Source organism: Sciurus vulgaris (assembly GCF_902686455.1).
Source record: "Sciurus vulgaris genome assembly, chromosome: 7".
NCBI classification, from domain to species: Eukaryota; Metazoa; Chordata; class Mammalia; order Rodentia; family Sciuridae; genus Sciurus; species Sciurus vulgaris.
The window spans coordinates 51,002,995-51,018,739 of record NC_136467.1 but is presented as its reverse complement, the minus strand read 5'-3'; positions in this window follow the sequence as shown (position 1 = coordinate 51,018,739).

Sequence of the window (15,745 nt, the reverse complement as noted above, 5' to 3'; positions counted from 1 at the left end):
GAAATTTAAAAATCACTTAAGTAACAGACTATTAGCCTTTGCCTTCCCTTTAATCATTCACTGTGAGCACGGCATTTTTTTTCCCTTTCCACTTCCCAGTTACATGAAAATATTGAAAGCAGGGTGCAGGCAAGCAATTTTACAATGCTTTTCATCATAACTCTTCCAGTCCCTATTGAGAGTAAAGTTTGAGCACTCCTTTAAATTATGCCCAAGAATGCCATTCTGAAAATGGAAATACTTTAAAAGGTTAGGTGTGAATTTCAATAAATTTGTGGGTAGGTTTTCATTGTGTTTTCAATGTTTAAAAAGTATTAAACAGGGTTGTAGTTGACCAAAACTAAAGGGATTGTCTTTTTTTTTCCTGATTAACCTTTATTCTAGTAATATAGCAATCAAAATTGAATTATAAGTAACAAACCTCACTACTACCTATTTGTATTTTTTTAAGTTAGAGGTAAGGGAAGGTGAAATTGAGATAATTTTTTGTCTAGAACATATTCGACCCAAGAGGTACTTTGAAATCCCTATTTCAAGGACACATGAAAATACATTTTGTTGATTGTAGTTATGACTTAAGTAAACAAAATGATAATCATCCCTAGTTTGATCTGCCTAATAGTGATTTTCTAGAAGTCAGACCTTTCCTCCAAAGATTAAGATTTGACATCATTTTTTAAAAATCAGCTTTCTATGTAGTGAAGTTTTTTTTTTAATTTTTAAGTTGTAGATGGACAAAATATCTTTTAATTTATTTATTTGTATGTAGTGCTGAGGGTAGAACCCAGTGCCTTATGTGTGCTAGGCAAGTGCTCTACCACTGAGCTACAATCTGTGCCCATAGTAAAGATTTCTTATGAAGAAGTTCTAAGAATGTTTTGAATCTTGGAAGCATCAACTACAATTTGAGTAGTTTGAATTTATGAGTAAACTTTTCAAGAACACTATCGGGGAAACCTCATATTGGGATATATAGATTGTGTTTCATTCTAGGAAAACATACAATACTTCATAAACTTGTATTGGAAATGTGAACAAAACACCTTTTGCTCTCACTTATTGGGGCTTGAATTTTAATGTTCAAAAATAAAATGTGTAACACTACATAATTGGGGGTAATTATAGGCTCCAACTCCACACTACAAACATAACAACCGTCTTCTATCAAAATGAGTGTTCCATATAATCATCTTGTCCCCTTGAGACTTTAAATGAAAAATACAGAACTAAGTGGTATGGTATATCCTTAGAAATACAGGGGGAAAGAAGTAAAATCGTTTTTAATAGTAAACAATTTAAATATGAAGCATTCATTTTAAAGATTATAATGTCAAGGCAGTTAAATCAGTGTTTGCCTTGAGTCCAGATTACGCTTAGTCATGATGTAATGTGTGGAAACACATTTAAGTGAGGGGCAAGACCCTCAGTAATACACCTACAGCATTTCAATTTCTCTGTGGTCAGTGACTGACACTTTTAAATAGGTTATGACACCTTCTTGACTATAGGTCTTTCCCTCTTGTTCCTCACATGTTCTTCCTCCAGCTCAGTGCTCCAAAAAGGAAATCCAGCCACCCCAAACTGCCCCCGTGGAAACAACAAAGTTACTGATTCTGGAATTGTTTGGAGGGATATGTAGAATGTTAAGTTATTGTTCAGAGATTTATGTTGACCTTTGAAGACAATTTATCAGGAGGCAAAAAATCAAGGATGTTAAGGACAAGACTTAATTACAAGGAGTCTTAAAACTTGACTCCAAAGACAATTTCTTTCCTATTTTACCGATTTAAAATTGTTTTTAAAACTAGTAATTTTCATTATTTGTTTTCTTAGCAATTCCCAAAGATTACATTGATGATCTTGGAAACTGGCATAGAAGGGTGTAGATGATGGACCAAACGGAAGGTTTTTAATTCTGCAAGTTTTGAACCACTGACCTGCCAGCTAAGAACCATAGATCATCTGTATTCGAGGGTTTTGCATCTGCAGATTCAAAAATTATAGATTTAAAATACCCAGAAGAAAATTATTTCTGTATGGAATATGTATGGACTTTTTTCTTACCATCATTCCCCAAACAATACAGTATAACAACTAACTTTAGCATTTTATCCTGTATTAGGTATTACAAGCAACTTATAGATGATTTAATGTATATAGGAGGATATGTGTAGATTACATGCAAATACCATTCCATTTTATATAAGGGACTTTAACATCCTCAAATTTTGTTATTTGTGTTGGGGGAGGGAAACATATGTGTGGGTACACCCCTAAAGTTTAGTTGGGATTTCACGCCCAGATACCTTCCATTACAGACAATTTTAGTGAAATTAATCTACCTCTAATCACTGTAGTATAATTATAGTTATACTACATAACTATCATCAAAATCTATTAATTTAAAACCTTGTTCCATGTACTAAGAATAATGTCTGGATTGTACAAGTACAAGGAAACTCAGCAACCACTCACCATTGGAGACGTACGTGTTAGAAAACTAAATAGAACATGCTGGTCAACAGGCAATATCAATTAATCTAGCAAACTGTTAAAACTTCTATCATCAAGTGTGTGTCACAGAAATTGGCAATGTTTAAAAAACTGTAGTTAAAAAGAAAGAAAGAAAGAGAAGATTAGAAAAATGATACTCGTTACAGAACCCAGAGTCTTGTATGGCACAATTAACTGGCATCTTTCTATAAAGAAGTTTTAAGAAGGTTGAATTTAAGTGCTCCTAGGATAAGATTTCTTTCTAAGTAAACTGCCAACTAGAGCAACTTATTTTAGTCTTTTTTAATAAATTTGCAAGTATTAGATGAACGATAGTCTAAAATAGCATTTTAAAAGAATTGAGGGCAACTAGTGAGATTATAAAGAAAAGGGAGTTTATGGACTTAGGTCATATAAAATATTAATTATTAACTGGAAAAATCAATTATCTTTGCAATGTCATTTTCATCTAGTCTCTGAGGCATTATCTGGTTCATTAACTGGACTGCAATAGTACAACGAATGTCTTTCCTTTTCTCTTATGCCACCTAATGTTTTATAAGCGTAAGTTGCTACCAGGAATTTTGGAATTTTAAAAATTAAAATAGGTAGCATTAGTTTTTAAAACTTTTTTGGTGGATAGCTCGTAAATTTAAATTTTTCATGTAGTCTAGAAACAAACAATAACTTGTTACATACATATATAAATGTACCAAAAAGAATTTCACCTGTGTGTGTGTGTGTGTGTGTGTGTGTGTGTAGTACATATCAATACATACCAAAATAATTACGAAAAACAAATAAGTAAAAGAGTGAAAAGAAGATCAGTAGAAGAGAGGAAAGAGAACAGGAGGAAGGAGGAGGGAAGAGAAAAGGGAGGGGGCATGGGGACTGAAATAAAATTCCTTGTGTGTACTATTTGTCGAAATGAACCCAAATGCTACATATAATGCTCTAAAAATATTTCATGCTGTCTAGAAATAAATTTTTTTGTTAATATCAAGAAAACTGTTACTAGAACCAATTTTTCAAAAAACATGCTTCCTCCCTATTTTCTCTTTTTTTTTGAGGGACGTGGGAGGGGTACCAGGAATCATACCCTGTACCACTGAGTTACATTCTCAGTCCTTTTAAATTTTGAGACAGGCTTTGTAAATTGCTGAGGTTGGCCTTGAAATTGTAATCCTCCTGCCTCAGCCTCCTGAGTGACTGGGATTACACATGTATGTGTGCTACCAGGTTCTGCTCCTTACTTTCTTATTGTCCTGAACTCTAATTTTGTTATCTAAAGTATATTTGTAAGTTATATATATATGAATCAGATTTAATATGAATCTTTGCTTTCCATTATTAATGTTTGAATTTTCAAAAATAAAAATATTCTCTATCTTCAACCTCACTTTTTCTCATTGGCTATATAAACTCTTTAGAAAATATTACCATATCTTCTGAATACTTCCAAATTATAAAGGACAGTAGTTGAATGAAGTTTTAGATTTGATGGCAGGAGCACTTTATGATTAGAAGTTGATTGTCTAAAATTCTTTGTGTGAGGGGCTGAAGTTCTGGCTCAGGGGCAGAGCACTTGCCTAGCATGTGTGAGGCACTGGCTTCGATCATCAGCACCGTATGAAAATAAATAAATAAAATAAAGGTATAAAAATTAAAAAAAATTATTTGGGTGAATGTCTTTAATTTGTCTTTTTTAAACCACTGATTAATCTTTTATAGTATAGAATTATAATCATGGACATCTGATCTATAATAAAGAAGAAAATTGGTAGAATAACTATTTCTTTCTTTTCTGTACCTCAACAGTCTCATTCCTAAACCTCGTAGTTATGATATTTCCTGAAGAGAGAGTACAAGAACAAAATAGTAGATTAGCTAATCAGGTGCTGGAATCAAAGGGACCTGGTTCTGTCATATGCAAACTTTTTGGTATATTAGGTATTTTACTTTATCTATTTGAGCTCAGCTCTATTGTGTGTAAAATTGGGTACAAAAAGAGTACACAATACTTCTAGTAAATAGATGTTACTGGGGTCACTAGAGTAGACACCAACTCTAGTGTCTGGCATCTGGGAAGTACTTAGTGAATGTTGTTATTATTACTTCCGTAGCTGCTATAAGGTGTATTTTTGGCTGAACATTGAACTAAAACTTGAATCTATCTTAGATAGGTACTGGTACCTTGAAATAGTTTGCAATACATTTAAATCAAGATAAAGGTACTAAAACAAAGCCTGTCAAGGTGCATCTGTAATCCCGGTGACCAGTGAAGTTGAGTCAGGAAGATTGCAAGTTCAAGGATAGCCTAGGCAATTCAGTGAGACCTTGTCTCAAAATAAAAAAGGGTCGGAGTTACAACTCAGTAGTAGAGCACTGCTAGGTTCATCCCCGGTACTGCCAAAGGGGGGAAAAATTTTTAAACCAAAAACCTGATTTCTAGTTGATATTCTATTCATATGTCATTTGTTTTTAATTAATTTTTATTGGCACATTATAATTATACCTAACAGTGAAATTCATTGTGACATATTCAAACAGGCACATAACTACATTATTTTTAGCAAACACGGAATATCTATTGTATTCTAGGGAATGGACTTAGATCTAGGAATGTAAGGGTGATTATGTCCATGCTCAAGTGGTGGGAAAATCACTGAAGTTAAAAATAATACCAACATTATCAATGATAATTTATAATGTCATTTTTAATAGACCAACTCATTTAATTGCCTTACAGTATGAATTACATAGACATGATGAAAACCAGTTGAATTTTATAAAAAAACATTTAACATACCTTGTAAAATTTCATATAGCAAGTTTATTTTTTAATAACATTTAAAAAATAAATATCAGGAAGAAATAAAGAGTTGCATGTTCAGATTATTATCATTTTACAAACCATCTGTGCTCTAAAACAATAATTTTTAATCAAAAAATTAGCAGCTCTATTGATGTGTAATTGACATACAATAAACTGCAATATTAAAATGTAGAGTTTGATAAGCACACAAATGTACACACCTATAAACTATTACCATAATCAAGATAATGATAATGACCATATCCACAAAGCTCATGATTCTGTAAATCAGGCATTTCAGGGACAGTTTATCTCAGATACCACATCTATAGCCACAGCTGGAGTTGATAAAATAGCTGGGATGGTCCACATGTCTGGGGTCTTCATTCTTCCACAAGGGGTATTTACTGGACTGAGAAGTTCCAAAACAGTTCCTTACTGGCTGATCATGGTGCTTGGGAGGGGATGGTTGGAACAGCGGAGATGGAGCAGGTATTCTTCGTACATAGGGGTCTCAGGACAGATTTCTTACATGGCAACTGACTTCCCATAGAGCTGGAGTCCCAAAAAAAGAGGGTTCCAAGGGACAGGGAGTAGAAGCTGCCAGTCTTTTACCGTGTGGGCCCCAGAAACTGGCACAACTTCACATCTGCTGTGCTTTATTGATTAAAACAGTCACAGCTCTCACACGGATTCCAGGAAAGAAGGACATTGACACCTCCTCTTGATGGGAAAATGTTAAGGAACTTTTGACCATCTTTAAAGCACTACAAGACATGTTGAATACCCTGTATTCTTGAGGGGAAAAAAAGACTTCAATTTGGGGACATGAACAACAATTTCTGTCACAAGAACTAATAGGGAAAGGAGGCAGAAGAGTCATTAGAATTTCCATTTCTTCTGTCTTCATAGATCTTTATCAAGTAATATTCTTCATATAACCTGGAATTGCTATGCTTTGATATAATACAAATATGTGCATTTTGGATAAAAATGCATATAATCGAAATTATAGGATAAATAGCATTGTGCATTTATCATAGAATATTATATCAGTAATGGTATACTTTAGTCATACAATTTATTATCAAGATTCCAAAATCATGACTGGGCCATAATCATTTCAGTTAAACCATTTGAGATGGACATATTGGATTCTACTGATGTTATATTTCTACTGTCTTATCCTATTGGAAATCTCCTGTTCTTCACCTTATAAGGATTCCATCTTTTAAAAGTTGGGGGGTGCAATTCTATAAATAGATCTTTTATATCTTAGCAAACTTTACTAGAGATCACTTCAAATACATGGTTTCATATTTTCTGAATAAATATAACCTGGATATGTTGGATAGCATATTGAAGAAATGTCATCACACCATGGTGAAAATACATCTTTCCTTACTGTTCAGTCACCATATGAAATGTGTGAATGTAGCACAGACTGCAGTAAAAAAAAAAAATGTTTTAAGTTAGTGAAGTGTAACATGTAAACCTATTAGAAGGATTTTTTTTTTTTTTTTTTTTTGTACCAGGTAATTGAACCCAGGGGCACTTAATCACTGAGCAACATCCCCAGCCCTTTTTTGTATTTTATTTTGAGACAGGTCTCACTGAGTTGCTTAGGACCTTGCTCAATTGCCTAGGCTGACTTTGAACTCACGATTCTAGGATGATACTTTTACTGTGGTCTTTTGGAGAAACACAAGGGCAAGGGAGTGTATAAGCACAGTTCACACATAAAATAAGGGTACTTCACTCATTAAAAGGAAATTAACTTTGTGATAATTATCAGTAATAAAAGCTTTCTTTTCCTATGCAAGTGGTTACTTTCTGGAAAGAAAACACTTCATTGCATTCTTTTGGAGTCCCCTTAACCACTAGTAGTAGTATCAGTGACCCTTCTTTCTCAAAAACCTTGGTGTACTGTCATTCCTAAAACGCCCCCTCTGACTGACTCACACACAAACGAGAAGAAGGAAGATAGAATCTTCTGAGTGTATGCGTGGTATCTCTCTCTATCAGGGAGATTACAAAGAACTATTAAAATGTTAGTCACTTGGGATACTACAGTAACAGGAGTGGCCAGGTGTAAAGAGTCTTGATCATCAGGTAAATCTGGAGGTGATTCATAGGAGCAGAAAGTGTATGTCAAGGAATAGAGTTTAAGGCAGTGACATTCCTTGGAAGAGTAGGCATAGCATTAAAAACAAGCAATCAAAACAACACAGTTCCTTTATTTTGTGCATCTTATATGTTTGGTTTTTGAATGTTTAAATCATATTACACATCTGGTTTTTAAGAGGATAATATCAAGTTTTTAATTTTTAAATCAGTTTCTTTACAGTGTTATGCTATTTCCATGGAGTTAGGGAATCATGTAACAAAGATGAAAAGCAATTAAAATTAATTAGTGTGATAGAGGTCAAGCCAGGTCGAAGTACCTACTCACCCGTCCACATTCCAGACCTCTAACATAGAGGTGTGTGTGTGCAGGACAGTAAATAAGTGTCTGCCACTTGGGGTATTAATTAGAATAAGAAGGAAAAGAAGTCACACATGGTAGTATTGAAGCAAGAAAGAGAATGGGAAATTATTCCTACATTGCTAAGTCTTAAATTGTAGAATTTCAAATATGCTTGTTCACAATGTAGCTTTCCTGCTCTTTCTCAACAAATTCCTCCCAGAAAAAGAGGATTTCTCTGTGGAACTCAGTGCAGGACTAATGTTTCTTCTATATGGTTATCAATACCCTCTGTAAACATGAAAACAAGTCAGATGTGAAACATTATTTAAACATTCAATATCCAAATATCAAATTATGAAAGTCTTTTATGTAAGCTATTTTGCTAGGTTTTCAGGACACAGACAAGAAAAGGTCAAGTTTCCTGCTTGAGGAGCTTATAGGCAACAGGCAAGTCTTGCAAATAGATTACAAAATACAACAGAAAACTACCTGAGGAGAAAAAAAAAAGAATGGGTCCATGTCCCAGAGATTTAAATGTTAAAAATGATTAAACTATGAAAAAGTGCTAGAAGAATCCTAGGCACAATTTCTAACAGAATAGGAAAGACTCCACTAATAACTACATAAAAATTTTAAAACTTACTCTAAATAAAATTACTCTAAATAAAGTCAAAAGAAAATACAAACTGGGGAAAAATAGCAACTTTTAAATCAAAGTTTAAATTTTCTAAAGAGTTTTTATAAGTTAATAAAATACCAACATCCCAACAGAATCTGAGCAAAGGACATGGCTTTGCAGTCAAAATACAAATGACTCTCAAGTACATCAAAATGTGTTCACGTTCATATATATAAAGAAAATAGAACTAAGAATTGAAAGTATACCATTTTTTATTTATTAGATTAGGAAAAATCAAAAGCTCTGAGAACACAGAGTGTTAGTGAGACTGTGGAAGAATGATGACTATATTATTGGTAGAGTGTAAGTTAGAAATCTCCTATAATAATATTGTAAGATGTGTCAAAACTATAAATGCTTATCCTTTTATATCCAGAAAGCCTACTTTTAGGAACTCATCCAACAGATATGCCTACCCATGCCAAATGACATACAGTTGGTTATTAATAGCAGCATTGTTTTAATAGGAAAAGAGTGGAAACAACTTGAATGACTATCAATGGAGGTTGGATTAAGTAGATTAGGGTATGTTCACATGAGGGGATATTATAAATTCTGATTATCTAGTGCTAGTAACAAATCACCCCCAAACATAGTGACTTAAAACAATGATGATTATTTTATTTTCTCAATTTCATGGGTGACTGGGCTTCGTTGGGAAGTTCCATTCTGCACAGCATTGGCCAGGATATTGTCATCTGGAGACTCAACCGAACTAGAATGTCCAAGATGGCTCACTCACATGGCTGGCATTTGGGGACTAGCTGTTGGCTGGGAAATCAGCTGAAATTGTTGATTGTATATTAGCATCAGCTGTCCTCCATTTGGCCTCTGTTCATGGCTTGGGCTTCTTCCACCACCAGGGCTAACTTCCCAGAGGAAGTGTTCCCCAGGCATAAAGCTGTAGCTCTCTCAAGGGTCAGCCTCACAAGTTATACAGCATCCTTTTTCCGAATTATATTGAGCAAAATAAAGCTAGCCCACAGACAAGGGAAGGGAAGTGGAGAAGGACCCATCTTGATTAGAGAAGTGGCAAATAATTGAACTGTCTTTAATCTACCAATCCATGCATCTGTAATATAAAAACCAGAAATATTTTATGTACTGATTTGTAAAAATTCCTAGTATCTATTATTAAGTGATGGGTGTGTAACAGTATGTATAATTCGATAATATCTACATATACAAAAAATGTACCGGATGTGGCAGCACATGCCTGTAATCCCAGCAGCTCAGAAGACTGGGGCAGGAAGATTGTGAGTTCGAAGTCAACCTCAGTCACTTAGCCAAACTCTATGTTAAAAAAAAATAAGAAATAAATAAATAAATAAAAATGGGCTGGGGATGTGCCTCAGTAGAAAAAAAGAAAGAAAGAAAGAAAGAAAGAAAGAAAGAAAGAAAGAAAGAAAGAAAGAAAGAAAGAAAGAAAGAAAGAAAGAAAGAAAGAAAGAAAGAAGAAAGAAAGGAGGGAGGGAGGGAGGGAGGGAGGGAGGGAGGGAAGGAAGGAAAGAAAGGAAGGAAGGAAGAGAAAACCTCAAAGAAGTGTGGAAAAGGGAGAATATGCCTAATTATTTACAAGTCCCAAAAATATCTTTAGCAAATACATAAGAAACTGGATAGCCAGGTATAGGTATGGGAGAATGCTCACTGATTTGTCCTTGTACCTATTAAATTTGAACATATGATTGTTCAAATTATCATGTTTTAAAATGTTGAACTCTAAAAATTCTAACTTGACAAGTATGATAGGTACTATTTCCTAAACTAAAAACTAAGTTATACTTAGAAGAGAGCAGGAAGTTTGAAGTCTATCCCTGAAACTCTATTCTTTTGATAGTGTCTATATTCATAACATGATTGAAGTTCAGACTGGAGGACTGACTACCTGAACTGGGAGAGAATAATCCAGAGTGGCTACAGAGAGGTGGATTTTGAGCTGGGTCTTGAAGAGTGAAAGATGACCTGCATATATTGGTAAGTTGCAGTAAAAAGAAACTGAGAGGAGTCAAGCCTGATGATGGCTTCTACTTTTATGTGAAAGGGGAGGTAAGGCTATCCCATGAATATAAGTTTTTGAGAAAGAGGAGGGCTTGAAGAGAGTGAAAAGGGCTAGTAACATTTCCATGGGAAATGAGTAAGAGAAGTAAGAACAAGTAGAATAACTAGGTCAAAAATGTGACTTCTCAACAATATCAACATGGTGATAAGATTTTTCTCCACTTACTCAGGTAGAGGAAACAGATAATGAATGGATCCAGGACTGAAGATGAAGAGCAAAGATGTGGGAAAAGGGCAAAAGACTATGGAAAGACACTGATCTGAGAGCAAGCCCTGGGCCATCAGTCCTGTACAGGAATCTGGAGGAAGGGGAAACAAGGAAAAGAAGTGGCACCCATGAGGACTCAAAAGATGGTGATGGGGGCAAAGCGGGGGAAGCTTGATGAGCAGAAAAAAATGTGATGATTGGTCTGAAGTTGATGATTTCAAACATGGGACAGTTCTGAATGAAGATACGGGTTCTGTTTCCAATGTTGGTTGTTAAAAATAGACAGACACTATTTTATCTGGGGATATTACTTTTTGACTTGTAAAACAAAAATTGGGTATGTCCTCTTACAACACTAGGGCACGATTCTACAGACCACATTTTATAAACCAAAATAAAAACACATGACTTAATAATGGTTCCTATTTTTAATAATTCATTAATATATTTAAATGAAAAGACAAGCAATACATCGCATACGGCGTGTTGATATCATATCAGAAAACCCAGGAATTGCAGTTTCCATAGATGAATATGATGATGAAAAATCAAATACTTTCAATCATGCTTGAAATGCAATGGTTTTTAGACTAAACTTGAAAAAAGAGGCCATATATGAACTCAGTGCTTTCCAGTGTAGTTCAATAGTAAGAGATAAATAATACCTCTTATTTAATTTATTGTTGGTGATTTTATTTATGTCTCTTGAGGAAAGGCATCCCAGTCCGAATAACTTCTTTCCTCCCAGAAGGATGGATGTATTCTTTCTTGTTCCCTCCAAGTTTTAAGAAAAGGCCGTTTCCCTGTTCAGATTCCAAATTCCTTAGGAAAACAGAGGCTACAACAAAACCACACCAGTAACTTCCACTCACATGTCAGTTTTAAAACAACTTGGGAAAGGTCAGCCTATTTGATTTCCTTCTATTGTTGAATTTGCCCAGTTCCTGATTATATTACAGTCTGGTAGTGATTTTTAAAGGAGATCCCTTTATCTGTTTTGGTTTTCTAAGCAGAATAAATTAACCAGAAGCTTTTTTTTTTACACGGAATACTACTTGACTTGGGAACAGATTAACTTTGATAAAAACCATGCTCTTTGGGGGTCTTTGCAAGAATATTGGTAGCAGTAGAGTGGAAACGTGTTGAAGAGAGGGGGCAGAAGGGAGTCAAGGGAGGCTCACCAGTGACACAAAGAGGTTACTGGTGTGAGCTACCCCAGTTCCACTACCAAGGATGTTCTTTGGTAGATTAAGCATAAATCTAGACTTGTTGAAATTACAGTGTTAGCCTCAAACTATGGTTTCAGTTTGTTTTGATTTCTAATACTTTGAAGTTATTAGCCTTAACCAAATGATCTGATATCTGCATTTATATCATGCTGCAGTTGAGGTGACTGTGACATGCCAAAAATTGTTCGTGAGGAACTCTTTTAATCTTGTGAAAGATTCAGAATAATATACTATTTTTATATCTGTAGTTGTATCAATTGTTATTTTACTTTTCAATTTCTAACTCTAGACTAAAATTTTCTATAGTTTTCTACTTAACCTGGAGCATAATTCATTTTTAAATGCTGCACACACATATCTGGTACATAAAGTGAAATTCAAGGTATTCAACATGAAAAAAAAATGAGGTAAATGGAAGGTATTCACAGAAAATAAATAAATAAAAGGAAAAACCACACAAAACAGAGAGGGAATGATCTGAAAGAAGATTCTGCTAGGCCAGGCATGTTTACAAAATTTCTTTCTCAGGTTACTTGAGGATGTCCCCACTGGAAAGCCTGCTTTTTATGCTTGCAATAAGACTACTTACCAGACACACATTCTGAAGGCCATTAGGTACATGTGTGTCATCAGTGTTGAAGAAGGGGCACCGATCAATCTCAACAAGAATGACAAGGCCTAGTAGAGGTTATGAGCACAAGTTCTGCTTTGCTGGATTCAGTTTACTCAGACAATCTGTAAAATGAGGGCAACAAAACTACTAGGGATTAAATGAGGGAATTATATATGTAAAACACAATATTGTAATTATTGCCTGGCACACAGAACACTCATGCATTCTGGGGGATCTCTGCTCAGTTTTTAAGTTTGGTGTAGACACCAGATGAACCATAAAAATGGTGGAAGTTTTGCAATGTCCTTTTCCAGAGTTGTAAAGAAATAGGAAGACCAAAGCCTCAGACTGTATGAAGGGATTGGAAGAAGAAAAATGATAATTGAGCATTTTGTTTATATCAATGAGGAAACAGACTAAATTTACAGCAGGAAAGGCTTAGCTTCAAGTTTGTGGACTTTGAGACACAATGTACTCTAAGATACTGTTGAGCTGGAAATTGCAAAGAAAGGAAAAGGTACTTGATGTCAGTGAAGATGACGTCAGACAACCTGGATGTTTCCCTGCATCCTTTTGATTGGATATGAAGTACAGTGATTTGGCATAAATATATGATTGCTTACAGGAAAAGAGCTGGATTCTAGCACTAATAGAACTTGGAAAATCATCTCACCAAGGGTCTCTTGTTATCAATTTAGTAGCTAAGCTTCCTTGATTTTGTTCTAAGACCAGTGATTCTCAGAGAGGTTCATTCCAGAGCAAACAGTGCTAATGGTGAAGTTTAAACTCTACATATATTTCATTTGAATTTCAATAGAAAGCAACAGTATTTGACAACTAATAATGCATTTAAATTTGTTAGCAATCTCACTTTAAATCACTGTGCATATGGCACGCCAGGTGAGTTACAAGATTTTGATTTTCATAGGGCATAAAATTTTAAAACTCATTAGCATTTTTAAATATTTATTATTTCATTTTATTACATAAAGTAGCATACAAATTTAAACTCCAAACTATTTTAAGATCAAATTTAATCCAGAACATATACTAAAAATAATATATGTTAAAAATGACATTTTAAAAAGCAAATGTGAAGAATATATAGAGAAATACTGGAGTATTTGGTCACAATGACTAAATTTTAGCTCACAGGGATTTTGAAGATCATTTAACTTGTCCACCTCTCATCCAGTTATAGACTGGTCACCTCATTGCTCTACCATGCTGTGAATGGGATGCAGTGAAGTGGCAGCATGCAGAATCTGTGTGGCTGGAGACTGTGCCCTGGCGAAGGATGGAAAATGGAGGTAAAGGGTCTTGACCCAGGCTTCTTGAGAGATTTGGCTTTTTATTGGCCCCTAGAGCTCTTTCCAAACTCCATGGCATTGAACTAAAGGTTGATCTGCTAAATTTGAATATGTTGTTTGGTTAAAATAAACAGAGAACACAAAACTGATCTAAATCTTTAAAAACTCATGCTTTCCAGGGTTTATGACTGGAATTTGTATGTCAAGAATTCATATGGAATTCATATGTTAAGGATATTTGGAGGTGGAACCTTTTGGAAGTGACTGGGAGATGGTTTGTGCATTAATGGGCATCAAGGGAGTGGTTTTGTTATAAAAACAAGCTCTTTGGCATGCTTGCTCTGTCCTGCCATGTGATGCCCTCTGCCATGTTACCGTGTAGCAAGAAGACCCCAACCAGATGTCAAGCAGATGTTGACCCCATGCCCTTGGATTTCTCAGTCTCTATGTAGCATATATCATATACCAAATAAACTTCTTTCCTTTATAAATTATTTGGTCTCAGGTATTCAGTTATAGCAATAGAAAACAGATTAATAAAACAGAAGACTGCTTTTATTTTTCTAAACAATTTTAAAGTGTATCCAAAAGAAGTACATGGATCAGAATAAAGAAAACAGTGAATAGCTGTTTGGACAACAAAAGTGTTAACTCTATAAAAAGAATCTAACAGTTTCTTCATGGTGGAGGGTGGGCATTCTCATCTAGCAACTTTTGGCTGCAAAAAGCTCCAGAGATCGGACAGCTGTTGTGGTACCCAGTGGTGCTAACGATTATTTCTCATCTCATTGTTTTAATTTTACGGGCTTATGGTTTAGGTGCCTCACAAAATCAGGGATTCTTTAGAGAATTTATAAAATATAGATAAGAGAGTCCAAAGAGGCACTGAGAAAAAACAGTGTGTAGCAGCAGCAAGATGAGGTAGGACTAAATGTTTACTTTTGCATTTGGGGAAATGTATCTAACTTAAATGTTTTGTCACTCTTCTCCTTTGGACCTCAAAATAGATGAAAGCATGCATGGATAAAGACTTGCAGCTTATTTGATTCCATTCCTGTGAATTATTCATTCCATGGTCATTAGGATCTGACTGCTCACATTTGCCCTGGAAGGGCGGAAACTATCATTTACTTCTTTGGTATTCCTCATGACATATAGCATAATGACAGGGGTAAGAGAGTTTTATTAAATTTGCCTTGGATTATGAAGGTAAAGGTAAGAGGGAAAGGGATCTTTAGTTTTCTAGGTTGGTGTTCATTCTTCCAAATATGCTACTATGTGCCTTCTGATTTGTCACTGCTTGCCGATTGAGTGTGAACCTATATTTTCACTCGCAGTCCACAAAGATATATTCTGAATTGCAACCTATTGCACTGTGAAAACAAAAACAAAAGCAGGCTGTCAAGCATTGAATGTGCTGGCAGCCAGTGCAGTAATCTGTTGGTGATTTTGTTAGGTTTTCTGTGCTGATTTCCATTTGGGTTGTGCCCATATTACCAATGAGACATTCACACACTCACAGCTAACCCAGGAGTGAGATAACACCTGCACAAAAACAGACAAGGATTATCCTGACGATTAAAAGAACTGGTTACTGCTAATACTATTGTGAATTGCCTTCTACAAGAAGTCCAGTTAGAGGAAAATCAAGTGCTGCTCTTGGAAGCCATATGGTATCCTGAAGAAGGGGCCCCATTCCCATGGTTGAGGAGCTGAGGCTCCTACCCTGGCACTGCCAACGGCTAGCTGGAACGACAATGATCAGCAGACACATGCTCAGACCTCGGCAAGAGTCCCTAGTCTCGGAAAGAAAGGACCTGCTGCTTTAGGAATGCAAAGAAACTCACAAAAATAAACCACATATTAGACTAAA